Source organism: Hylobates moloch, unplaced genomic scaffold (genome assembly GCF_009828535.3).
Source record: "Hylobates moloch isolate HMO894 unplaced genomic scaffold, HMol_V3 SCAFFOLD_1, whole genome shotgun sequence".
Lineage (NCBI taxonomy): Eukaryota > Metazoa > Chordata > Mammalia > Primates > Hylobatidae > Hylobates > Hylobates moloch.
Window position 1 is genome coordinate 144446077 of NW_026652276.1, and position 26111 is coordinate 144472187.

The 26111-nt window shown below is 35.9% G+C and overlaps 1 protein-coding gene across 7 annotated transcripts in view; it reads right to left on the minus strand.

The window, feature by feature from the left end:
• The window catches only part of PALS2 (protein associated with LIN7 2, MAGUK p55 family member), a 117365-nt gene that overhangs the window by 86150 nt on the left and 5104 nt on the right, over positions 1-26111 (minus strand). For 2 of the 7 annotated variants that reach the window (XM_058446345.1, XM_058446351.1), the window contains exon 1: positions 9318-9587. The exons of the other annotated variants lie outside the window; for them this stretch is intronic. The gene's annotated coding sequence lies outside the window, so the exon portion shown is untranslated. Of the gene's footprint in view, positions 1-9317; positions 9588-26111 lie in introns of those variants that run through there. 7 annotated transcript variants of the gene reach the window in all.

Consider the following 26111-nt stretch of genomic DNA (forward strand, 5'->3'; position numbering starts at 1 on the left):
GGCTACTTTACTAAAAACATATATGCTATTCTATTTTATCTATATTATGCAACTCATCAACATCTCTTTGTGACTAATTTTTCAAAGTGTCAATGAAAAACTAATCACAACAACAAATGCTAGAATATGAAAAGCCAGAGCTCAAAATATAGATAGTACTTAAATTCACTTTGACATAGTATCTCAAGGCCCTCTCCTATCACCTATAAAATCATTCTGTTCTTAAAAGAACTGTGAAAGATAAATTATTTCCATTTATTGCCACAGCGTCTTGGAGTCTGTTTCCTTTTTACAATCTATGAAGGTTATAATTAGGGTAAAGTATTTCTAGCAGAAAATACTTGATTCATAAGATGACGATTTAAAGAATTAAGAGTAATTGTTAATAAGTTTCATTCACAGTAATTCTTAATTGTATGCATTAAAGAAATCTTGTAACTTGAAATGCACCTGTTAAAGTTATTAAAAGATATTACTGAATGTGACACATACTGAAATGGCTTACTACTAGGAAAGAAATCCATGATAAAAAGCACAAACTAACATATAAGGCATGGGATTTTAAAAGATGAAATGTTCTATATAAGGAGATCATCTTTGGGTTGACAAATCCATGACTTGAGAAATGATGCCCAGCATGTTTTGCTTAATAAAATCTTTTATATAAGGGTGCTTAATTTTATTTGGTCAAATGGTTTTCTTTAATCCCTGTGAATTCATATAGAAACTTCTAGGAATCCTCATGATGTTGACTTTCCATATACATTGCTGATAGCTTGGGCAATCCATTTGTTAAATTATTGTTTTATTACACAGGTATACATGAATAATTTTGTAAAAAATTTCACGTATTACTGGATAGAGACAAGAGCCTTTTTAACTTGGCCAGCTTTCCATCTCTGCTCTTCCCCTAGGGGTAATGCCTGTTATACTTTGTTTTTATGTCTTTAGAGACCTGTTCTTATATATTTACATATTTGTACCTGTAGAAAATATGAAGCATTATGTATGCTTCATTTCTATACTTATATAAATATCTAAAACATAATGTGTTACTATATATAAGTAATATCTTACTATATTAGCGCTATATGAAACTTGCTTATTTTCCCACAGAAAAATGTTATTTTGGAGAACATTTCATGTTAGTACATATGAAACCATGTTATTCTTTTAGCTGTTGCAGATTCATAGGATGAGTGTAGTTTATTTAGCTTCTGAGGAACATGGCAGTTGTTTCTATTTTTCCCATGTCTTTAAGAAATGCTGCAGTGAACATCCTAATGAATTTTATCATTAGAAACAATATTGCCCATATCACAATGATTTCTTTCACTTGATAACAAAGTTGTGACTATGAAAGTTTAGTAATATTAAAACGCTGAAAATCTTTTATTACAAACATTACTCAAATTCTGATAATATTGGCATGAAGAGATTGGCAGTTCCCCTCTGCAAAAAGCAAATATAAAACTGGACATCATCATCAAAGACAGCCTTTTAAGGGTGCTGAAAATTGCCCAAAGGCCGTTAAAAAAATGAGGCACATTTATTCTGGCAAAACTGCTAGAGCTTGAGGTAACAACAGTGTGACTCTGTGGCCTTCTTGCCTGGGGCTGTCCCCATGTACCCCCCCAGGGCCCCAGCTCAGCTGGTGATAACGGAAGCTTTATCAGTGCTATGGCCTAGGCGTTTGTGTCCCTCTCAAATTCATATGCTAAAACCCTAATTCCCAGTGGGATGGTATTTGGAGGTAGAGTCTTTGAGGAGGTGATTAGGGTTAGACTAGGTCATGAGGGTGGAGCCCCCATCTTGGCAGGAATGCCCTTATCAGAAGCTGAAAAGACCAGAGCTCACTGTCTCTGCCAAATTAGGGTATAGTGTGCTTATTTCATCTTACTGAAATTCTTTTTAAGTTTTATTTTCTACCAAAATTTAGTAAAACTTTGAGATGGTTTGGGGCCACTATTACTTCAAATATTTTTTTCTGTTTCTCTCTCTCCTTTCTGTCTGAAACTCCCATTACATGTATGTTAGAATGTCTGACATTGTCACACAGGTCTCCAGGGCTTTTTTCCCTATTCTTACAAATCTCTTTTCTTTCTCTTGTTGGAATACTTTTTATTGATCTTCACATTTTCTCTGCCATCTTAAATATGTTTAGCCTATCCAACGAAATTTTCATTTCAAATACTGTGCTTTTCAAATCTAAAATCTCTACTTGGTTCTTTTTGAGTTTGCTTCTTTACTGAGGATCTCTATTTATTGTGTCCTGTTAGCATCTTATTCACATATTTTTCTTTTTTCTTTTTTTTTTTCTTTTCTTGAAAGAAACAGGGTCTTTACTGCCCAGGCTAGACTGATGTGGCTATTCCCAGGTGTGATCACAGCCTTGAACTACTGGGCTCAAGTAATCCTCCTGCCTCAGCCTCCTGTGTAGCTGGGACTACAGGCACATTGTCACCACGCCCAGACTATATTTTCCTTTAATTCTTTCAATATATTTTAAACAGCCAATTTGAAGTCTTCATTAAATCCAACACTGAGCCCAGTCAGAGTCCGTTTTATTGACTATTTTTCCTGATGATGACTCATATTTTCCCGGTATTTCTTTTCTTTGCCATGTCTAGCAGTTTGGGGTTGAATATAGAACCCTTAACAGTAACTCTAGATTTATTATTTCTTTTCAGAGTTGAGTTTTTAAATAATTGGTCTGGACTTAAACTGCAGAACTGGTTTCCCTCCAAGGTATGCTGTTAGGACATCTGTTTAATATTTTAATTCTTATTTTTACATTTTAGTCTGACTCTCTTGGGGTTGTACCTATGTCTGTAAAGCTTAATGATGGACCAATATTGTGCTCCAACAGCAATTTGAGCCAATGTTGTGGCCAAATCAGCAAAGGCTGTGTTCAAAAACCTCAAGTTTATAAGACTTCACTCTCAGTGAGTTGAGCTGTGATGGACTGGGAAATGCATTCAAAGTTGCAGCCAGTTGTCAAGTCCCTATCAGCTTTCACTTTTTTCCAGGCTCTCTTGGGTCCCCGTGTGTGGAGAGCTCATCTTAACCCTTCTATGGCTCTCTCATTTCTAGGATTTCCCTATTAAATTTCTGCTGGTCCACAATGTCAAAATAGCACAGCAGCAGGTTTTCTCTATTTGCTTCCAACCAAATCCACCACTTTTCACCAGCAAAGTCACAAGTTTAGTTTGTGTGTCTTCTCTTTCTTTCCTAGCCTGAATCAAGTCACTCCACAACTTTTGGGCAGCAAAGCTGCTGGTTTTCTCAGCTAGTCCTAAGCTCACTGTCTCAGTTAATTCAGGCTGCTATGACAAAAATATAGCCTGGGTAGCTTAAATGACAGAAATTTATTTCTCACAGGTCTGAAGGCTGGGAAGTCCAAGATCAAGGTGCTGGCTCACTTCCTGGTTTACAGAGGGATGCCTTCTTACTGTATTAGTCTGTTCTCATGCTGCTATGACCCAAGACTGGGTAATTTATGAAGAAAAGAGGTTTAATTGACTCACAGTTCCACATGGCTCCCCAGCCTCAGGAAACTTACAATCATGGTGGAAGGCACCTCTTCACAGGGCGGCAGAAGAGAGAATGAGTGCCAGCAGGGAATATAACCATCAGATCTCGTGAGAACTCACTTACTATCAAGAGAACAGTAAACCACCCTCATGATTCAATTACCTCCCACCAGGTCCCTCCCATGACATGACATGTGGGGATTATGGGATTACAATTCAAGATGAGATTTGGGTGGGGACACAAAGCCAAACCATATCACCCACCTTCCTCCACTACACAGAACTGAATACTAGGGGCTTATTTTCTGGAGAGAGTAAGATAAGAGATACCTCTCGACCAAAGACAATGAAATAATATGGAAGACAGGATTATTAAATGCTGATACAAACCCCTCCACCTGATTCTCCCTCCTGACTATCTGAAGCCTTCAGCTTGGTCTTTACCTTCCAGGCAGATGTGAAGTCTTCTTCATATTCTACAGAATATGACCAGTCAACAAGAAAGACACAGGCATGAAGATCAGGTATTACCCCCAAATAACCCAGCTACAAACTAGCTACAGTGACATTCAACACGAAATCAGAGCATCAGGTTTTTAGTCCCCCACTCTTAATGAGCTAAGAATCTCGGGATACTGGATAGGTGAGAAAAGCCTAGTAAATGAAAGGGATTAAAATAAACAAATAGGTAAAAACTACTCAGGGTGAAAAAAGCAACAGTTATAAAAATTAACAAAGAACAAGAAGAATATCATACTCATGAAACTAGAATGAGACAGTCATAGAGGAAACAAAAGAGCTCTTAGAAAATAAAAATACAAAAGCAGAAATAAAAAATTCAATGGAAATCATGGAAGGTAAATGTGAGGAAATACCACAAAAAGTAGAAAAGCACAGGAGTAGAAAAATAGAAGAAAATTAGAGAACCTGATTAGAGGGCATCTAAACCAGATGGGTTTTGGAAAGAAAGGAGAGACAAAATGGAGGGGAGAAAAACAATAATGAAATTATTTAACATTTTCCAGAAATGAAAGATGTAAGTTGCTGGAGTACACTGAGCACCCAGCAAAACAGATGAAAACAGATTCATATTAAGATATTTTGTTGTGAAATTGCAGAATACTGAGAAAAAAGAAAAAAATCACATGTCAAGAATCAGGAATGATTCTGAACTACTCAATGATGACATCTAAAGATAGAAGATGATGCAATGATGCCTTTAAAAACATTCCCCCCCAGGAATTCTTTACCCTGCCAAACCATCAATCAAGTGTGAGGATAGTTAAAAATAATTTTCAGACTTGCTCATAAGGTTTCACAAAATTAACCTACCACAAACACTTTTCCTCAGAAAGATTAAAAACAAAAACAAAAACAAGACATGCTGCTCTCTAAGCATGAAACAAGCAAATCATAAGGCTCTAGAAGGCCCAACTCAGGAAAAAGGCAAAGATAATTTCCAAGAAGATCGGTGACACGTGTACACCAGCTACAGAAAATAATGAGTCCGTTTTCAGCTTAGAAGGCTCCAGGAGTGACATCTTCAAGAAAATGAAGTTGACAAATCTGAATGAACACACTGAAAGTTGATTTTGAAAACAAGCACGGATTTGGGGGTTGAATTATAGCCAAGTAGTATATACAAAAAAATGAAGCAAATAAATTAAGTCTGAGAAAACGAAAATACAGGAATAGAGAATATCAACTACAATTTACTAATGGATCTGCTAACAAATACTAATCTAATCAAAATTACTAATATAATTAGGGTGAAAGAACTGAGGGACTGGAAGAGTATATGATATGTATACGTGGTGAAGGAAAATGTAAAAAGCTAAATCCTCATCCTCCATAATGGTTAAAACCAAAAAAATAAAGAATCAGCAACATAAGCACACCATTTACTGACATGATACCAAAAGAATCAGCTAAAAATGTTCAATGTAGTAGCCTCCTGGGAGGAAGAAACAGAAATAGAGTTGGGGAGCACCTCTAGTCTTTCATCCATATGTGCATTAATAGTTTTAATAAAAAATAAAAACCTAAAAAAAGAATATATCTATCATGTGTAAATAGTTACTAGTTTGCATGCTGAAAAATCAAATAATTATAACCACTTTTCTAGAGTTAAAAACAGGCAAGATTTTTTCGCTTGAGGACAGAAATCTGGAGAAGACAAAGTTATCCTTAGATGACATGGTTTGTTAAATTCTTTTTTATATATACTATGACATGAAATATATTTCAGTAAAACATTCAACTAAAACGTAAGATGTAAAAGCTATAATTGAAAAACCTATAAAAGATAGTTAAATGGCCATTCTTTACATTTATAAATGTAACGATTTAACTTATACAAAATGAACTGCTTCTACTTACTGCCATGTTTATCTAGTGTCACCATAAATTTTCCTTAACTGGCACACTACCAATTCCATTCTCATAAGAAACTGGGGCTCAAAAATTATTGACCTATAATCAAACATAATTCATATTTGAACATTATATGTTATACTTAAAATAACAGATCTTTTTTCTTCTTTGTCCTTGATTCAGGGGGAAATGACATGGATCTTGATATGTAAGATATTTTATAAGCTACTAGAATTACCTCATCAATTTGGATAGTCATGTGCCACATATCATTATTTCAGTCGACCAAAGACCACATATACAACAGTGGTTCCAAAAGATTATAATGCAGCTGAAAAATTCTCTCAAGAAAATTTACAGTGAAAGGTTTAGCAGAAGCTTTTGCAGACTTCAACAAGCTCCTTAAAAAGTTTGAAAACATGAACCCCAACAATGAAAGGTTTTCATTACTAGAGAGGAACGTTCATAGATCTGCTTACAAGCAAATCTATGATGAAAAAAAAACAAACCCAAGGAAACCACCATGAACAGATTTCTGAAAAGAGTGACACCCCCGCAAGAAGATCCTCAGGCAGGTTCTTCAGGAGATTCCAGAAGAAGGCACTGTTATCATAGGAAATGATAGCTCCATGGGTGTTATTGCCCCCCTGAAGACCTTCCAGTGGGACAAAATGTGAAGGTAGAAGACACTGATATTGATGATCCTGACCCTGTGTAGGCCAAGGCTAATGTGTTTGCATCTTAGTTTTTAACAAAAAAGATTAAAAGGTCAAAAAAAATTAATAGAAAAAAGCTTACAGGGCTGGGTGCAGTGGCTTACGCCTGTAATCCCAGCACTTTGGGAGGCTGAGGCAGGTGGACCACTTGAGGTTAGGAGTTCAAGACCAGTCTGGCCAACATGGTGAAACCTCGACTCTACTAAAAATACAAAAAATAGCCAGATGTGGTGGTGCACACCTGTAATCTCAGCTACTTGGGAGGCTGGGATGGGAGAATCACTGGAACCCAGGAGGTGGAAGCTGTAGTGAGCCCAGATCACACCACTCCACTCCAGCCTGGGTGACACAGCAAGATTCCATCAAAAAAAAAAAAAAAGCTTATAGAATAAAGATATTAAAAAATATATTTGTACATCTGTACTATGCATTTGTATTTTAAGCTAAGTGTTACTACAAAAGAGTTGGAGTTTATAAAGTAAAAAAGTTATAGTAAGATAAGGTTAATTTAATACTGAAGAAAAAAATTTTTTTAAATAAATTACTTATAGTTTACAGCAGTGTACAATAATGTCCTAGGCCTTCACATTCACTCACCACTCACTCACCCAGAGCAACTGTCAGTTCTGCAAGCTCCATTCATGGTAAGCCACAAGTGTAAAATGTTATACAGGTTTGTAGCCTAGGAACAACAGGCCAAATAGCCTACATGTATAATAGACTATACCATCTATGTGTGTGTTAGTACAATCTATGTTTGTGTTAGTACACTCTATGTTTGCACAATCATGAAATCGCCCAACGATGCATTTCTCAGAATGTATCACCTTTGTTAAGTGATGCACGACTGTATTTTATTCCTGCCTCATTCAACACTCAGTGTGTTTTTTACTTTTGCTTATGTATCATCCTTTAAAGTACTGGGCGAAATATTTCACAAAAAGTATATACAAAGCACTGCATTAAAAATAAGCACAAAAAATATTTTTGACAGTAAAAATAAGTTGGAAACAAACTATCTTCTTCAAAGGTATAATGCCTCCCAGTCATCCCTTCTGGGCATGAACGCTCACATTAACAAGACAGTGAAACACCGACACACCGTACACAGAATCCTTGCATGGAATATTAAAACATAGTCCAAATATTAGAAAACTTTGATTCTGTGTGTCCAGATAAAACCTTGCTCATAATAGCCTTATTTATTTAGCACAGTTTCATAAATCTGCAAAGTCCAAAGAGGTCCTAACTCAGTGAAACAGCAGATTATCCAATCAATAATGAACAGGTTATTTTAAGTTTTAACCTCACATTTCTTGTATGAAAGACTTCTGGTTATAAGAAACTTAGGTAATCTGATAATTTGTTCAATATAGTGAAAGAACACTTTAAATAGATGAAATTACAACTGAATAACAGTACTATTTTAATACATTTTTCTCACTGCAAATTTCCCTACGGCAAGCATCAACACTACAGAAAACTGGATATCCTTGCTAGCCCTTCACTTCTAACAACTAAAGATTGAACTGGGTACGTTTTGAAAATACTGGTAACAAAATGAACTAAAAATATGAAGTAAAAAGACAATAACTTGTCCTTCATAAATTTAAGTTACATGAAAATACCTGTTTCAAATGTTGTAGAACTTTTCACAAGTCCTTTTCTATAATGATAATTTTCTGCTTTAACAGAACTTCCTTTATATACTTCAGTTTGATAAAACAGCATTAATGATGTAGAGTTCACATTTGGACTCAGTGAAAAGATCTGCCCAGTGGCCTAGCAATAGCTTGCCTGCACACATTTCAATATAGGCAGCCCTAGGCAAATCATGAAGTAATCATCTCCCCTCACCTCTTATTTTCCACAGCTCTTTCCTCCATTCCAGGGCCTTCCTTCCTATTCTTATCCCCAAGTATTGCAATATTCTCAAATTGCCCTGGTCCTACAAAAAGAAACAAGCTCCCAAATACTGCTGCACAATCCTATTACTTGCCCCTTCTCAAGTTCTCTCATATCCTCTATTTCAAACATTTACCACACTAAATTGTCAAAAGATTACTTCGTCAGAAGAAAAAGGAAAAAAGAGCCTATCGCCTATGATTTACTGCAATTCCCTTTCACTTGCAGAATCAAATACTTTACCACCATTCTTCATTCCTTGTATCTCAGGAGAAAGTATGCCCTTCCTCCTCTACAAGGCTACTACCTGTCAATGAATCAACTCCTTCCCACCCACTGTGGGACCATGATCCATGGGTTATTCCTCTAAAACTTCAATATCTTTTCATTTGATATTTCTGCATCTATAAATGTGCTGACATCTTCTCCATCCTTAAATAATAACTTTTAAAAATCCCCATATGGAACCTCATTTCTCTTTTAAGTCACAGCCTTATCTCTCTCCTTTTCCCCACCACACTTTTCAAAGAGTAGTCTGCACCGTGCGTTATCTTTCCAGTTCTCCACCCATGCCATCTCGCCACAGCTCTCCTCAAACTTCTTGGAAAAGATCAGGAATGACAACTGACAAACCAATCACATACTGTCTTCATTCTACTTAAGGACAGACTATCACTGCTGATTCTATCTCTCAGGTTTTCATTCTGTTCTTGAGTGATCTCATTTATTTCTGAGGCTTCATGTAGTTTCTATATGGTGATAATTTCCAAGTATTAGCTACAGCATTCACCTTTCTTCAACTGCCTTCTTCACGTTTTTCCCCAGAAAGTCCCAAAGATGGTGCCTTTAATTTACCATTTTCAAAACCACTCACGGACTCTAACCAAGCCTACCGTGACTATAGATTCTAACTCTCATTTATATTATTACATCACCAACTACCCATTCTCTGATGCTTATAATCTCAGAATCATCCAATTATTTTCTTCTCCCTAACCCCCAGACATCTAATTCTTCTTCAAATCTTTTCATTCTACTTCATAAAAGTCTCAAAGTAATCTTCATCACAATTCCACTCTAAAAATTTCACTGTCTGGTTTAGAGTTTCTAATCTTCTCTTGCCTAGACTACTTTAAAAGCCTCTTAACTGGTCTGCTAATCCCCAATATCTCCCCACCATAGTCCATGCTTTCTACTATGTCCAGAAATATCCTTGTTAAAGTGTAGTGCTCACACAGGAGAAAGCTAGATAAATGGAGAGTCCTTTTTTCTTTTTAAACAGAGCTCAAATAAATAGCACTGTTACCAATTTACTCTCACAATGTAGTAGTCCTGCTTTGAATAAATTTTTATTCACCCAACCACTAATTAACAACGCAAGTCAAAACTTCATTATTTTACATGAAAATATGTAGTATAATGAATCAAAATTGTTTGAAAATGTTTTACACACCTAATAAACATTCATAAATGTGAAATATGATTATAGAATCACTGAGCTATTTTATCAAGTATTCTAATTTGAATTCCAAAACTATGTAATTTTAGAATAAATTTCATTGATAGGGTCTGTTTTCAAAATAATACTTTATATATATATTTTGTATATATATACTTTATATATATATTTACAAAATATATATATTTTGTATATATATACTTTATATATATATTTACAAAATATATATATTTTGTATATATATACTTTATATATACATATAAATATATGTATAAATATATATATAAATATATGTATAAATATATATATAAATATAAATATACATATACATATATATATTTTGTATATATATACTTTTTATATATACACTTATAATAATACTATATATATAATATATATACTTACAAAAATACCTAGAATCCATAAAAGATCCAATGATAAACTGGTTCTTCATTTCAGTCACAATGGAGGTGACTGAAGAAAAGCCATCTGACTCCCTTGCCCATTCACTGCTATCCCCCTACTCTAAGCCACCATCATCTCTTGCCTGTCTGCTGCAGTAGTCACTTGACCAGTTCCCTTACTTTCACTCTAGTTCTCAACAATATTCTCCCCAGAGTGGCTAGAGCCATCATTTTAAAACATAAAACAGATTTTGTTACTCTCCTGCTCAAACTACCCAAAGGTTTCCCACTGTACTTAGAAAACTAGCCACACTCTTGACCATGGCCGCTTAGAGCCTTCATGATTTGGCACCCATTGTACCTCTCTGTGTTCAACTTCTCCAACTCTTTCCCTTTGTCTGCTTGTCTCCAGTCACACTGGGCTCCTTTCTGTTTTCAAACTCGACCAGTTCATCTCCCATGTCTCATTTCCCATCTTTACCATCTTCTGTTCTCTCTCCTTGAAATGCTCTTCCCAGAGATCTACACACATACCAATATTCTCTTCATTTTGTCACAGTGTAACTATTACCTCCCCAGAAAGTAAACCCAAACATCCAATCTAAACTACGCTACCACCCTTACATACAGTCTTGTCACTCTCCATCCTATTAGTTTCATTTTCATCACAGTACTCATCTGAAATTATTTTTTGCTTATGTTTCCCCTCACTAAAACTTCATTCATTGTTCTGTCTCCTCTGGCACTAGGACAGTGCTTGACACACAATAGACATTCAAATATATATATAAATATTTAAAATAAAATATATATATATTTAAATATATATATTTTATTTTAAATATATATATTTAAAATATATATAAATATATATATATAAAAATAGCTGATGTCTCCCAAAGCTGTATCACCCAAGCTTCAGATTCGTATTTCCTTGCCTACATCTCCACAGAAAATCTCCCATGGGCACCATAAAAATGAGCATATCCAGAAATTATCATGTTACTTCCTAAATCTGGTCTTCCTCCCGTATTGCCTATCTTAATAGCAACCATGAATAGCTGTTCAATCTCCTTTATTCTATCTAATCTGTCACGAAGAACTTTTAAATCTTGCATATTTCTCAAATAATATCCCATTTTCTCTATGTCCACTGTCACTGCCTTAGTTCACTCTCTCATCATCTCTCCCCTGAATATCTAAAACCTTCTACAGGCATACCTCATTTTACTGCACTTCATTTTATTGTGCTTCACAGATACTGTGGTTTTTTAAAAATTGAACGTTTGTGGCAACCCTGCATTGATCAAGTCTATTGAAGCCATTTTTCCAACAGCATATGCTCACTTCATGTCTTTGTGTCACATTTTTGTAATTTTCACAATATTTCAAACTTTTTCATTACTATTATGCCAGTTATGATGATCTATGATCAGTAATCTTTTTAAACTTGACAATAAATGCACACATTCATGGGGTAGTATTTTGATACATATAATGGATGGTGATAGGGTCAAGGTAATTACCATATCCATCACATCTGTGCTCTTTGATGTTACTACTGTTTACTGTTTTGGGGCACCATGAATCACCCCCATATAAGACAGCTGATAAATGTATGTGTTCTGACTGGTCTACCAACCAGTCTTTCCTCGTCTCCCTCTCCTCAGACCTCCTTAATCCCTGAGACATAACGATATTGAAATGAGGCTAATTAATAATTCTACAATAATCTCTAAGAGTTCAAGGGAAAGGAAGAGTAGCAAGTCTCTCACTTTAAATTAAAAGCTAGAAATGATTACATTTAATAAGGAAGGGAAGTTGAAAGCAAAGAGGCTGAAAGGCCTCTTGAGCTAAACAGCCAAGTTGTGAATGCAAAGGAAAAGTTCTTGAAGTAAATTAAAAGTGCCATTCCAGTGAACACAGGAATAAGAGAACAAAACAGCATTACTGATGATATGGGGAAAGTCTGAGTGGTCTGGAGATCAAACCAGTCACAGCATTCTGTTAAACCAAAGCCTAATCCAGAGTAAGGCCCTAACTCCCTTCAATTCTATGAAGGCTGAGAGAGGTGAAGAGCTACTGGAAAAAAGTCTGAAGCCTGCACAGGTTGTTCATGAGGTTTATGGAAAGACGTCATCTCATAACATAAAAGTGTAAGGTGAAGCAGCAAGTGCCGATGTAGAAGCTGCAACAAGTAACCCAAAAGATCTAGCTAAGACCATTGATGAAGGTGGTAACTATGCTACACAACAGATAGATTTTCAGTGCAGACAAAATAGCCTTTTATTAGCCATATAGGATTTCATAGCCAGTGAAAAGTCAATGCTTGGCCTCAAACCTTGAAAGGACAGTCTGACTCTTTAGTTAGAGGCAAACACAGGTGATGACTTTAAGTTGAAGCCAATCCTCATTTACCATTCTGAAAAATCCTATGTCCCATAAAAATTATGCTAAATCTACTCTAACTGTGCACTATAAATGGAACAAAACCTTGATGACAGCACATCGGTTTATAACAAGGTTTACTGAATTTATTAAGCCCACTGTTGAGACCTACTGCTCAGAAAAAAAGATTCCTTTCAAAATATTACTGCTCATTGACAACTCACCTTGTCACCCAAGAGCTCTGATAGACATGCACAGGAGATGAATGTTATTTTCATGCCTGCTAATACAACATCTGTTTTGCAGCCCATGGATTAAGGAGTAATTCTGACTTTCAAATCTCATTTAAGAAATACATCTCATAAGACGATAGCTGCCATAGATAGTGATTCCTCTGATGGATGCAGGCAAATTGAAAACCTTTGGAAAGGATTCACCATTTACATCACTAAGAACACTTGTGATTCATGGGAGAAGGTCAAAATATCCTTCAAAATGTTGATTCACAGGAGTCTGGAAGAAGCTGAGTCCAACTCTCATCAATGACTTTGAGGGATTCAAGACTAGTGGATAAGTCACTGCAGATGTGGTGGAAAAAGTAAGGGAAGGAGAATTAGAAGTGGAGCCTGAAGATGTAGGCTGAATTGCTACAATCTCATGATAAAACTTTAACATAAGAGGAGCTGGTTTTTACAAGTGGGCAAAAAAAGTGGTTTCTTGAGATGGAATCTACTCATGGTGAAGATGCTATAAATATTGTTGAAATGACAAAGAATTTAGAATATTACATAAGTTTATCTGGTAAAGTGGCAGGGTTTCAGAGGATTGACTCCAATTTTGAATGAAGTTCTACTATAGATAAAATGTTCTCAAACAGCAGCACATATTACCAATAAATCTTTCACGAAAAAAGAGTCTATCAATCTGGCAAACTTTATATCTGTCCTATTTTAAGAAATTACCACAGCCACTCCAACCTTCAACAACCACCACCCTGATCAGTCAGCAGCCATCAGCATCAAGGTAAGACCCTCCACCAGCAAAAGACTTCAACTCTCTGAAGGCTCTGATGAGTGCTAGCATTTTTAAGCTTTAAAGTATTTTTAAATCAAGGTATGTATATTTTTTAGTCATAATGCTATTGTATACTTAATAATCTACAATACAGTGTAATCATACTTTTACATGTATGGGAAACAAAAAAATTTGTGTGATTTGCTTCATTGTGATATATGTTTTATTGTAGCAGTCCAGAACTGAACCCATGATATCTCTGAGGTATGCCTGTATTTATTTACCTTACTTCATCTATACCCAATACCACTAGCAGTGTGAGCTTTCCAAAATACAAATATGACCATGTTTCTCCCCTGGCTAAAATCATTCAATAGTTTCCCATCACCTATAGAATCAAAATTCCTTAACATAGCATAAGGGCCTTCACATCCTCCTCTGTTAGCTGGCCAGTCCAAACATCCCGACTTGCCTCTCCTTACAGGGGCCCTTTTATTCCAACCACACTGGACCATCTGCCATTCCATAGATTCGTTGCTTCATACTGCTGTAAATTCATCTTAATTGTCTCAAATGAAGCCTTCCCTGACCCATCCTAGCAGATTTACAATATACAGCACTTACCACATTATACAGTACAGTTGATCCTCATTATTCTGTGTTTGCGAATTTGCCTACTTGCTAAAATTTACTTTTAATCCAAAAATCGATACTTATAGAGCTTTTGTGGTCATTAGTGGATATGCACAGAGTGGTGAAAAATTTGAGTCACCCAACACTGCACAGTCCCGGCTGAGGCAGAAGAAAGCAACACTCTGCTTTCTTGTTTCGGCTCTCATACTAAAAACAAGTATCCTTTTCATAGTTTATTTTGTGCCACTTTTTTTTTTTTTTTTTTGCATTTTTCTGTTGTTTGTGATTTCACAAAATGGTCCCCAATCATAGCACTGAAGTGCTATCTAGTGTTTCTTTATCATGAGAAGGCTCTGGTGTGCCTTACAGAAAAATGTACATATTAGACAAGCTTTGTTCAGGCATAAGATATAGTAAGCTTGGCTATGAGTACAATGTTAATGAATCAATAATATATAATAAAGTATCTTTAATGAGAAATACACATAAAAAAGGCTATATATTGACCAGTTGATGAACATATTGTGACTAAAGGCTTGCAGGAACCTAACCCTGCATTTCCCCTAGAAGCAACACAGCTCAGTATTTGATAATTCTGCATTTGCAGAGACTTTATACACCATAACTATCTTGAATAATGAGAACTAACTGTATTTTAATTTACATGTCTATCTCCAACACAAAATTAGTGGGCTCACTGAGGATATGGCATTTTATTTATTTTTGTACTCTAATTCTTAGTATTACTCCAGACACATCACATTTAATAAATACTCATTGGATGAAATTTTAAAATTCTGGTTTCTCATCACTGTAATGTGATTTGCTCTATATAGCTAGACTTTATGGTAAGAGCCCATGTAGGTCAAGCTACACACTGCCCCACATCTCAGTGAGGCCTTGCTCAACTGCATAATGGTCTGAATGGCATCCTCCATTCCCGACCCTGTCCCTATTTTACAGCCAAAGACTATGCTTTTTAAGTTCAAACTTAAAATGACAGTTAAAGGGAAAGGTATTTACATTGATTTTTCCTCAGGTCAGTTGGCCCTAATAGACATAGTAACCTCAAAACTATTAGACACACTTCCAGTTAAAGTGGAAGTGTGAACACACATGCTTACGTTCCCTCCCTCCTGAGGTCCCACTGAAATGACAAAACAGGTATATAATTTTTAAAAAGAATAAAACAGCAGTAATATTGGAGTGGAGGTGAGACACAAATGAAAGAGAAAGAGATTAGCAAACCAGAAGTTTTAGGAACTGCTTAGAAGTTAGAAAACAGATACGAAAGGCTTGCTGGTTTAGCAAAGAAGGTACCCTTGAAAATCTGAAAATAATTATCTCACAAAACATCTAAAAATGCAAATCAAAATACTGAAAACATCCTCTCAAAAAAAAAAAAGTCCCCAAGAATATCCCTGTGGGCCAATATGAAGGGGAAAAAACAAACTAGTAAGTAGGTACTGAAGTTATGACTGCCCTGGGGTGTTTTGGATTTCAGTAACCGGAGGTTCAGAAGCTGTCATTTAGGCCCTGGCCTGTTCAAGATGAAGAATGCAACTTAGACCTTCCCACATGAAGCTGAGACCTTATAGGACTAACCCCTACTTTGTAAGAGTAGTCTAATAAAAACATGCCTGTTGGCCAAGGAAGACAATAAGGAAGTTGGCCTGCCTCAGATTGGACTCCACATTAGCAGAAAAAATATCACCTGAGAATTGGTAATTACAGTCTATGCTCAAGGATTCAGGGTTCCAAATACACCTACCTGCCTAGTTCAGAACACCCCAAGCAGAGAAACTACAAAGTGGTCTTGAGTCAGTGGCTTCCACAGGTGCCAAAGAAAAGCCTTGGCAAACCTTGGAAAGAATGTGTCCTCTAACTGGGCTGCACAGAATTTCCTCCAATAAAACCCAGCAAAGCAAGAGCACACAATTCAAAAACCATAAAACCGTAACAAAAAGACAGGTAGCTGAAAACACAAGAAAGTAAGACTATCAGGAAAGAAAGCAGGTAAGATTGAAAAATCTTACAATCTAAGACTTTAGAAGTAAGCACAGTTCCTCCCAAGTGGACTTTCTCTGGGCCTCCCTCAAGAAGTCTGTGTGCACTTAAATATTCTTTTATACTAGAGTCAATACTTACTGTGTGAAATTGAAAACATAAACATACGCTTTCTAAGATGTATATTTTTTAAAATTAGCATACCACCTCTCCCCAGTGAGCATTTGGAAATGTACTAGGCCATTTTTGATTGTCTCAGTAACTGTGGTAGAAAACCAAATATTAAGGGACACTAAACACTGAGTAGTGTTCAGGTCAGGACAATCCTGCGTTGCAAAGTATAGTACTGCCAAAAATGCCAGTCATGAATTGAGAACCACTTTACTAATATAACTAAATCTGAAACTACTAACCATGATTAACTCTATGAAGTAAGAGTAGGGATAGAAACCTTTAACTTTCATGGTACATTCATTCTTCCATGCTGATTTTAACTTTGCATGTCATGTAGCATTAATAATTTTAAAAGCTTAATTAAAAATAGATCACAAATAAGTAATGGGATAGGAGAACTATGTTACTCATTAACCAACATAAATTCCTCCCTCCAGGTATACTAGCTTGTTCAGAGCATTAAGAATACAGAAATGCATTTGACTGCCCTGAAATTTCTACGCTCAGAAAAGTAGTCTCTTCATACACTTAAATATTTCTTAGGTAAAATATCTCCAGAATTAAAACAGGCTTACTTACTAATGCTGGTTGTGTGCACATGCATGAGGTACCTGAAACTTCTTTCGAGAGGCAGCAGCTGCAACAGTAATGCTTTCCATAGCTGACAAAAAGCCCAAGAAAGGAGTCAAGACTCAAAAAAATAACCATATAGAGTTGCTGTGGTGGGGTGGAATGGTCCAGTGGTACAGCTCAAGAGTGTATCACTTAGCAAACTAATGAGAGCCTATTGTTAACAACTGATCTATCAATGAGGCAACCTGGTTTTGGATGTGATGGGAGGCCAATTAATGAAACACCTGTACAGATGAAAATGGAAGATGAAGATATAATTGATGTGTATACGAAGCAGACAGGAAGTGTCTACTAAAAGAAGATCTGCACTTAAGAACTTTGCCTCCCAAATTTTCCAAACACACAAACACACACACACACACACACACACACAAAATTTGGATCTACAAATCACATCCTGACCACTACAGTATAGAAATACTTTTGCTTTCTGTCTCTTTTTATTGTACAGTGTAGTTGTTATACATAGGCAGACTGGAATTATATTTTATATTAAATGGCCAATATGTTTACATCAACATCAAATGGAGGTGGGATAAGGACAAAATAAACTGTTTTTCTAAAAACATACCCCTTTCTCAATTATGATACATTCATTCAACTTTTATCTTCATATGACGAATTATTTCGCTCTGCTTAACAAAAACAATAAAGCCAAATAGAAGTTCTTGCAAACCTTGTTTCATTCTATAATTTCAGTGTTTTCCATTTAGTGCTATAAACTATTATAAAGCCTTTTTGTATGTAGCTGTTATATGTATGGCAATCTTTATCTGTAAGCAAGAATAAAATTATTCTAAAAGAACTCCAAGATAGTTTTTCCCTTAAGGGTCTTGTTGTTTAAACTTTTTATATACTAAAAAATCAGAACAGGTTCAAACAGTATATGAAAAAAACCTGGACTCAAGAACTAGCTCAACCCAGACCTGGGACTTGAAGCACATGAAAATGTTGTAAAAGAGAATACCTAAATACATCATCAGAGGCCCTCAATTATTTAAAAATAGAGTGATCCCTCAAGAGATAAATTGGTAAAACAGAAAAATAAACTTAGCAGAAAAAAGCAACCCTAAATGAAGATGGGTAGAAATATTTAGAAATATTTGTCTAATTGAAGTGTCTAAGATATACCCTTAAGATAAGAACACAATGAAACAAAGAGTAAGAATCTATATGGTATTGTAAGCTGTTGGTAGGACGATATCTGGTCAAGCCTAGAAGAAAAGGAAGTAAAAAAAATTGACCTATGTCTCCAAACGTGTCCAGGGAGGAACTTGCCTACTCTATATTCCAGGGTTTTTCAATCTTCGCAATGCTGTCATTTGGGGCCAGATAATTCTTTGTTGTGGAGTCTGTCCCAATGAATTGCTTAGTAACAACCCTGGCCTCTACCCACTAGATGTCAGTAGCACCCCACGCTAGGTGTGACAACCAAAGATGGCTTCAAATATTACCAAATGTCCCTTAGGGGGCAAAACTGCCCCCTTAGAGAATCACTGGTATATTCTAAATAACAAATAGATCAAACTGTATTAGCTCTGTGCTATTTCTGGCATCAGAATCACTCCACTTTTCTTGCTCACCTACTAAATGTTTCATAATATTCTGGCTTTCTAGAGACAGTATGGTCATGGCTGTAAGATGTATTTGCTATAGTGTTCTTTTATGAAGTTGAAAAGAAGATGTCAGAGAGGAAGACTCAGACCAAAAGTAAAGTGAAACTTTCTGATAAGAATCAAGCCACGTACTTTCCACACTTCCCCACAAAACAGCATGGTGGCTCATGCCTGTAATCCCAGCACTATGGGAGGCCAAGAAGGGAGGATGGCTTGAGACCAGGAGTTCTGAGACCAGGCTGGGCAACACAGTGAGACCTGGACTCTAAAAACATAAAAAAAAAAAAAAAAAAAAAAAATTAGCTGTGCATAGTGGTGTGGACCTGTAGTCTCAGCTACTTGGGAGGATCACTAGAGCCCAGAAATTTAATGTTGCAGTTAGCTACAATCAGGCCACTGTACTCGACTGGGTGACAGAGGGAGACGCTGTCTAAAAAAAATTAAAAAATAAAAAATAACATATTCCTTACTATCAGTATCTTTATTTTCTCAGTTCCTCTAATAATAATAATTTAATAATTTAAAAGTTCCTCTGCTCTTTCCCCTCCCCTATATGACAGTACCCACACTCATCCATTGTCATTCCAGTTAATGTCCTTCGTCCTTCCATTGTTTTTAACAGTATATAATGCAGGGATAAATGATAAATTAATATCCAAGTAGGTAGTCTCTAAATAACTTTTCCATCCTTTAGTAATAACTTAGTCAAATATGAAAACAACCTGCTCAAATCTAGGGGCCATAACAACTTATTTAAAAATAAAAATAACCAAAAAAACAAAACAAAAACCTTTAAACAAGACCAGGGTTTATTTTGGGGAAAAGACTAGAATCTTGGGGGGTGGGGAATTTCCAAACCCTGAAAATGCAGAGACTGCCTTTGCCTAGGAATTCCTTGAAAACCTCAAGATACCCTACGTCATTTGGTTTGTCATGGTGAATTTGCGATGTCCTTATATTTATCTTTTACTCTCCCTTCCCTCTGCTACCACTGTCTTTCAGGCTCTCCTTAATTCACCTTTAAATTATTAACACAAGCCTCTTCTGCCACATTCTCTTCTTCACTGTAATCCACTTGGCATAAGACTATCACACCAATCATGTTAAAAAATCATTTTAATGACCAGATTGCATTAGAAAAACATGATCTTCTATCATCTGGGGATGTTTAAATTTCTCTTCTTAATATCTAGCTTTCCATCTATTCAACCTAATGCACTCTTATTCCTTAATATAAACTCTCTGTTCTAACCACATTGATCATTTTACTTCCCATATGCACAACCACATATCTAATTCTCACCTAAATGCCTTCACTCTTGTTACTCATCCCATCTAAGGACTACTTTTTTTCCTTGGTTATTCCATACTTAGCCAGCTTATGACCTATTTCTTGCTTACGCAGAATCAAAATTTTAGAGCTAAAATGAGTGCCTGAACTCATCTCAAAATTAACTCAATCAAAATTAACTCAATCAAGTAGCAAATAAGTAGCAAGTCTCTCCCCACAGGTGAACATTTCTTCTTCTGAATTCTTTCAGAACTTACAGTCTGCCACACATGATAAAACACTACTTATATGGCTAAACTGTGTTTTCCCCTAACATCTTCCGTTAAAAAAAAAAAAAAAATAGCAAAGCCTATGTTCATGGATGATGCCTGACTGGGGGAACACAAAGAAACTGCTTCTTCCCTCAGAGAAACTATATAATCTTTTTATTTGTGTAATACCAGTATATACATAAACAGATTTCCTTTTAGTGAAAATTTCTACTGGAGAGTAACAAATTCTAAGTTGCTCTTTTTGGAGATAATTTGCAAAAGAGGGAACTCCAGGTTTGGATGATAAAAGAGAAGGGAACTAGATAGATGGCAGAGTAGGAATAGAAGATATTAGTGGTGCACACTCTTAGAAGAGGTAACAGAGGCAGGTGGCACCTGTAGTCCCAGCTACTCGGGAGGCTGAGGCAGGAGAATGGCATGAACCTGGGAGGCGGAGCTTGCAGTGAGCCAAGATCTCGCCACTGCAGTCCAGCCTGGGCAACAGTGTGAGACTCCGTCTCAATAAATAAATAAATTAATTAATTAATTAATTTGCAGTCTTTAATCTAGAATTGCAGTGTGTTGGAAAGGAGGGGATGGAGATGAGAATAAGGACAGACAGAGCCAAGCCAGTGTTCCATGGTCACATTCTGATGGGTACTGGCCTGAAATTATCAAGGGTGGAAACAAACTATAAATACCGACTTGGCTATATAGCAAGCTGAGCGAGTTAAATAAAGGTTACTAAAAGCTTATTTTTTTTTAATCTCAAACATCCAAGTTATGCTATCTCTAGGACAGAAGTTGGAATCAATAACTTTTAAGTGAACCTAAGAAAGGATCTGAATAAAATATCCTCAAAAATGCCTCCTAGGATTTATAAGCACTTTATTTGGGAGTGGGGGGGCCTTATTCAAAGTCATGAAAAGTTTCTTTCAAGAAAGTAATGGTGAATGGAAACTAATTGTATAGTATCTGGTATTTCCAAATTGAACAGCATAAAATGATAATCTAACATTTTAATTGGGTGAATAGTAAAACTTTATAAAGATTATTAAATTCCTTCACGGAAAATTTCTCTACCTAGTGGTTTTCAAGAGCTTAATGCTAAGGATTGGTTAGTGATGGCAAACTGAGACTACTTTGTCTCACAAGATATTCCAACCTTTTAAAAATAGGGCTTACATTTTTTTTTTTTTTACCGACCTCCATTCCAAAAGATTACTAGTTAAAAAATAAAAGCATTTAAATTGATTTGTATAAAAATATGCATGATTTCCGGGCACGGTGGCTCACGCTTGTAATCCCAGCACTTTGGGAGGCCGAGACAGGCAGATCATGAGGTCAGGAGTTCAGGATCATCCTGGCCAACATGGTGAAACCCTGTCTCTACTAAAAATACAAAAATTAGCTGGGCGTGTTGGCACACATCTGTAATCCCAGCTACTCAGGAGGCTGAGGCAGGAGAATTGCTTGAACCCAGGAGGCGGAGGTTGCAGTGAGCCGAGATCACGCCACTGCACTCTAGCAGCCTGGGTGACAGAGCAAGACTCTGTCTCAAAAAAAAAAAAAAAGCATGATTATCATTTCAAAAATAAGCAACTTTAATAAATTAAACTTCTTTACTCAATTATCTGAGTTTCTTATGTCAAAGCTCTTTATAAGAAACCCAATTATCGGAGTTTCTTATACCTTCTAGCTCCTTATACAAGGATAGAAGATAGAAGGATATTAAAAGAGGAATAAAAAAAGAAATAATTTTTTATTTATGTAACTAAAGTTAGGTTTTCCATATAACATTTTATTATGTGCATACAGACATACGTATTCTAGTAAATAAAAAGATAAATCCACTCGAAGATAGCCACATTCAAACTTCACATAATATTTATTATAGTTAATGAAAAAAAACCAATGTTTCTTTTAGAAAAGTAACTCAAGCACTAAGCTGGTAATACCAATAAAGTATTTATAGTAATATTCTATAGATTATTTATAAACTCTGCCATTACAGAACTAAAACAAAATGTTCTGAAACATTCAAGAATTCGTAAACAACTGACATTAGCCCTCACCATATCACCAGATTGGATGCTGTTCAAATGATCTGCGACTAGAATTAGTACTCCCAATTCCTTAGCAAGCCATTATTACAAAATAGGATTTCATTTTCTTTATATGCATCATATGCTATATTTGATACAAGATGATGGGAGTTATATTCTTTATATGAAAGTCAGTTGATGCTTTGGAAAGACCCCAAAAAAGCAAGCGACAAAACAACAAAATGATAAACTGCTGTAAAATTAAGGGTAAAACAAGTATAAACAATTGAGGAGTCATAAAACATTAGAAATCTAGATCTTATATGCAGACTGCTTCACAAACTTTTAAGTTCTCACTCCAAAGCTGGTAATCAGTGATAATGCATTGGCTTATATAAGAATGATGACCCAGAGTTCCTGGCAAAAGACACATACTCAAAGAAAAGACTGACACATGAATGTAGATTTTTAAGTAATATATTATTTAAGATATGTGTCAATCGTTTATGACTCTTCACTTAAATCACTTTCAGTCAGCCAAAACTACCACCAGTTCTGATCAAATCAGGTTAAAGGCTTTTACTCAGAATAGAGGCATCAAAATTTTTTCTGGACACCCCAAAAAAGCTATTGGCAATAGTTGCCTTTAGAATAACATTTCTCAGCTTCATCACTACTGACATTTTGGGCTGGATGATTCCTTGTTGAGGGGGGCTGCCCTGTGCACTGTTTGCAGCATCCCTGACCTATACCTTATACATAGTAGTAGCAACACCTTCCCAGTTGTGACAGCCAAATATTTCTGGAGTGTTCAGCAAAATCATCCCTGATTGAGAAATACTGTCTTAGAAAGTGATGAAGATGGGACAAAAAGACTTATCAACTCCTCCTCCCTTTTCTGAACCATTTAAATTACCATTATGGTAGGCTGAAAAATAGTCTCCCCCTCCACAAGGTATCTATGTCTTAATTCCTGACACCTATGAATGTCATCGCGTTTGGAAAGTTTCATAGGTGTGATTAAAGATCTTGTGATGGGGAGGTTATTCCAGAGAGCACTAAATGCCCTCACAAGTGTCCTTCACAGAGGAGATTTCTCTTTCTCTCTCTCTGACACACATACACACACACGTGGGGAAATGAAAAACACAGAGCTGAGAGACTTCAAATGCCGGCCTTGAAGATTGCAATGTGTAGCCACAAGCCAAGGAATGGCAGAAGCCACCAGAAACTGGAAAAGGCAACAAATAAGTTCTCCCTTAGATTCTCTGGAGGAAAAATGTCCCTGTTGACACCTTGATTTTGGCCCAATTATACTGATTTCAGATGTCTGGCCTTCAGAATTGTAAGAGAATACATTTATTTATAAGCCACGAAGTCTGTGGCAATTTGTCACAACAGTCACAGAAAACTAATACAATCATAAAAAGATTTCAGTGACTTAAAAAATATAATTTTAAAATCTGCAACAAGCAGATGAGATAATGTGTGGACAGCATTTAACACAGACCTTGAAACATGGTGGTATCAATAATATTATCAAATGCTTACATCAGCGTTAACTATGACTAAACGCCAACCTCTTGATAGCAAGAAGAAAAAACAAATAAGCTCAAATAGTAAAACTGGGTATATTTGTTCAAGGCTCATATGAATGAAAACACATAAATCATCTACTCATGTGATGAGTGTACTTGCCAGTTGTATAAGTGCTGTGTAATAATTTGTTCTGCACTGAGAAAGATAAATTATGGATGAGGCCACCTAATGATGGCTTCCTTGGAGAACCATGCCTGAATATTCATTAGTAGAAAAGAAACAAGAAGGCAGAGGAGGGAAGAGTATGCAAGAGAGCAAAGCAATGGGGATCAATGAGATATTTGCAAACGTACTGAGCTGGTGAGAGACCAAGTTCCAGCATTAGAGTTACCTAAATGATACACAACCTCAAAAGCTCTGTTGAATGATTTCATTATTAAAGCGGAATATTCCACAGGATGTATTATTTCACACTCAAATAGTGGCTCTTGGGGATTTTAACAATATAAACATGTTCCTGCCCCATACCAGACCTACTAAATTAGAATCCTTTAATGTAGGATAGCTCCAAAGGATTCTGATGCCCACTTAGGTAAAGAATCTCTGCCAGAGTCACTACATGGTTAAAATGACCTACAGAACAAAATATAAAGTATATATTTATCCTTGAAGTATGCATTTAAGTAAATCAGCTTAGTATTTTCCTAAGTTAAAACTTCTCCCAACATGTACCCCTCTGAGTTCCACCACAGAATTTCTCTAAATGAATCCCTCACCCTTCACTTTTCCTTTCCTAAGCATATGGCCGCCAGTCTGCTCAGAGAATCATTTTTCCCACACTTTCTCATACATTTTTCTTTAAAAGTCCCACATATCTCCAGCTGCCCTACTCTATCTTTTAAAAATATTAATCCTACCCAACTAATATCTAATAATATCCTACAGAACAACGCAACTGTGAAAAAGTAAAGTTCCATTAATATGCTATACAATAAACCAAGATTTATAAAAAAAATTGTTCCATTGCCTATTCTAATAAATATTCTAAGTACATTTATCAAATGAAATGGAAAATCACTTTTTATAAAAGATTTCTTCCAAAAGCATAAGAATTATGAACTGGGTCTATAAAAAGGTAATAAGCTAAGCTCCATCAATTAAATCTTTACTTAGTGCTACTAAGTAGGTAACAAAGTGCTGGGCTGTGTGAAGGATACAAAGTATTGGAAAATCTCAGTGATTTATAAACAACTTTACCAGTACTGGGGTAGAAGAAAGGGGAACGGAGAAGATGGAAAGGGGTAACTAAATACCACCCAAAAGGTATCTCTTTTTGGGGGAGGAAGCCTGCTGTTTCAGTTTATGACTTTAGCCAAAAACAAAGCAATGCAAGTTAGTGTTCAAATAAGTTGTGTATTAACTTTTTACCCTTTCACAAACATCTATATCAATTCATGCATATTTCCAGCCTTTTCTATTTACCTTAATGCTCTTCAGAAATTTCGACCACATCAGATTTTATTGATTTGTGTTTCCACCAACAATGTAAAAGCCCCTGTTAACCAATATCCTCTTCAAAAGTATTATCAAACATTTTCCATCTGTCAGTAGGTGAAACAGTATCTTATAGTTTTTATTTATATTTGCATTATGTGTGAGGTTGAATACCTTTACAGATGCTTACAAAACACTTGCATTTCCTTTTCTGAGAATTACTGTTCATGATCTTTGCCCACCTGATGGTTGGTCTTTTCCTAATTGGTTAGTAGGTACTTTATATAAAGGAAGTTAGACTCTTATTTATCATACAAATTGCAAATATTTCTACCAGTTCCTCCATTATCATCATGCTATTTTTATTTTATTTCCTTTTTGTATATATTTTATCTTCCTCAATCAAACTGCAAATCATCCCCATGAAAGATATCACATTTCTTTTCTATATCTCCAGGACAATGTTTTTCAGATACTTCAGATTTCAAGATCAAATTTAAAAAGAGGAGAGATGAATGTTTTGCAGCAGATGAATAAGTATGAACATTAATTATCACAGGGGCACCTACTTGGATTGTCTGTTTAATCCCATTACATGTGGTTACAGCAAGTACAACCAAGTTCTAATAATGAGAT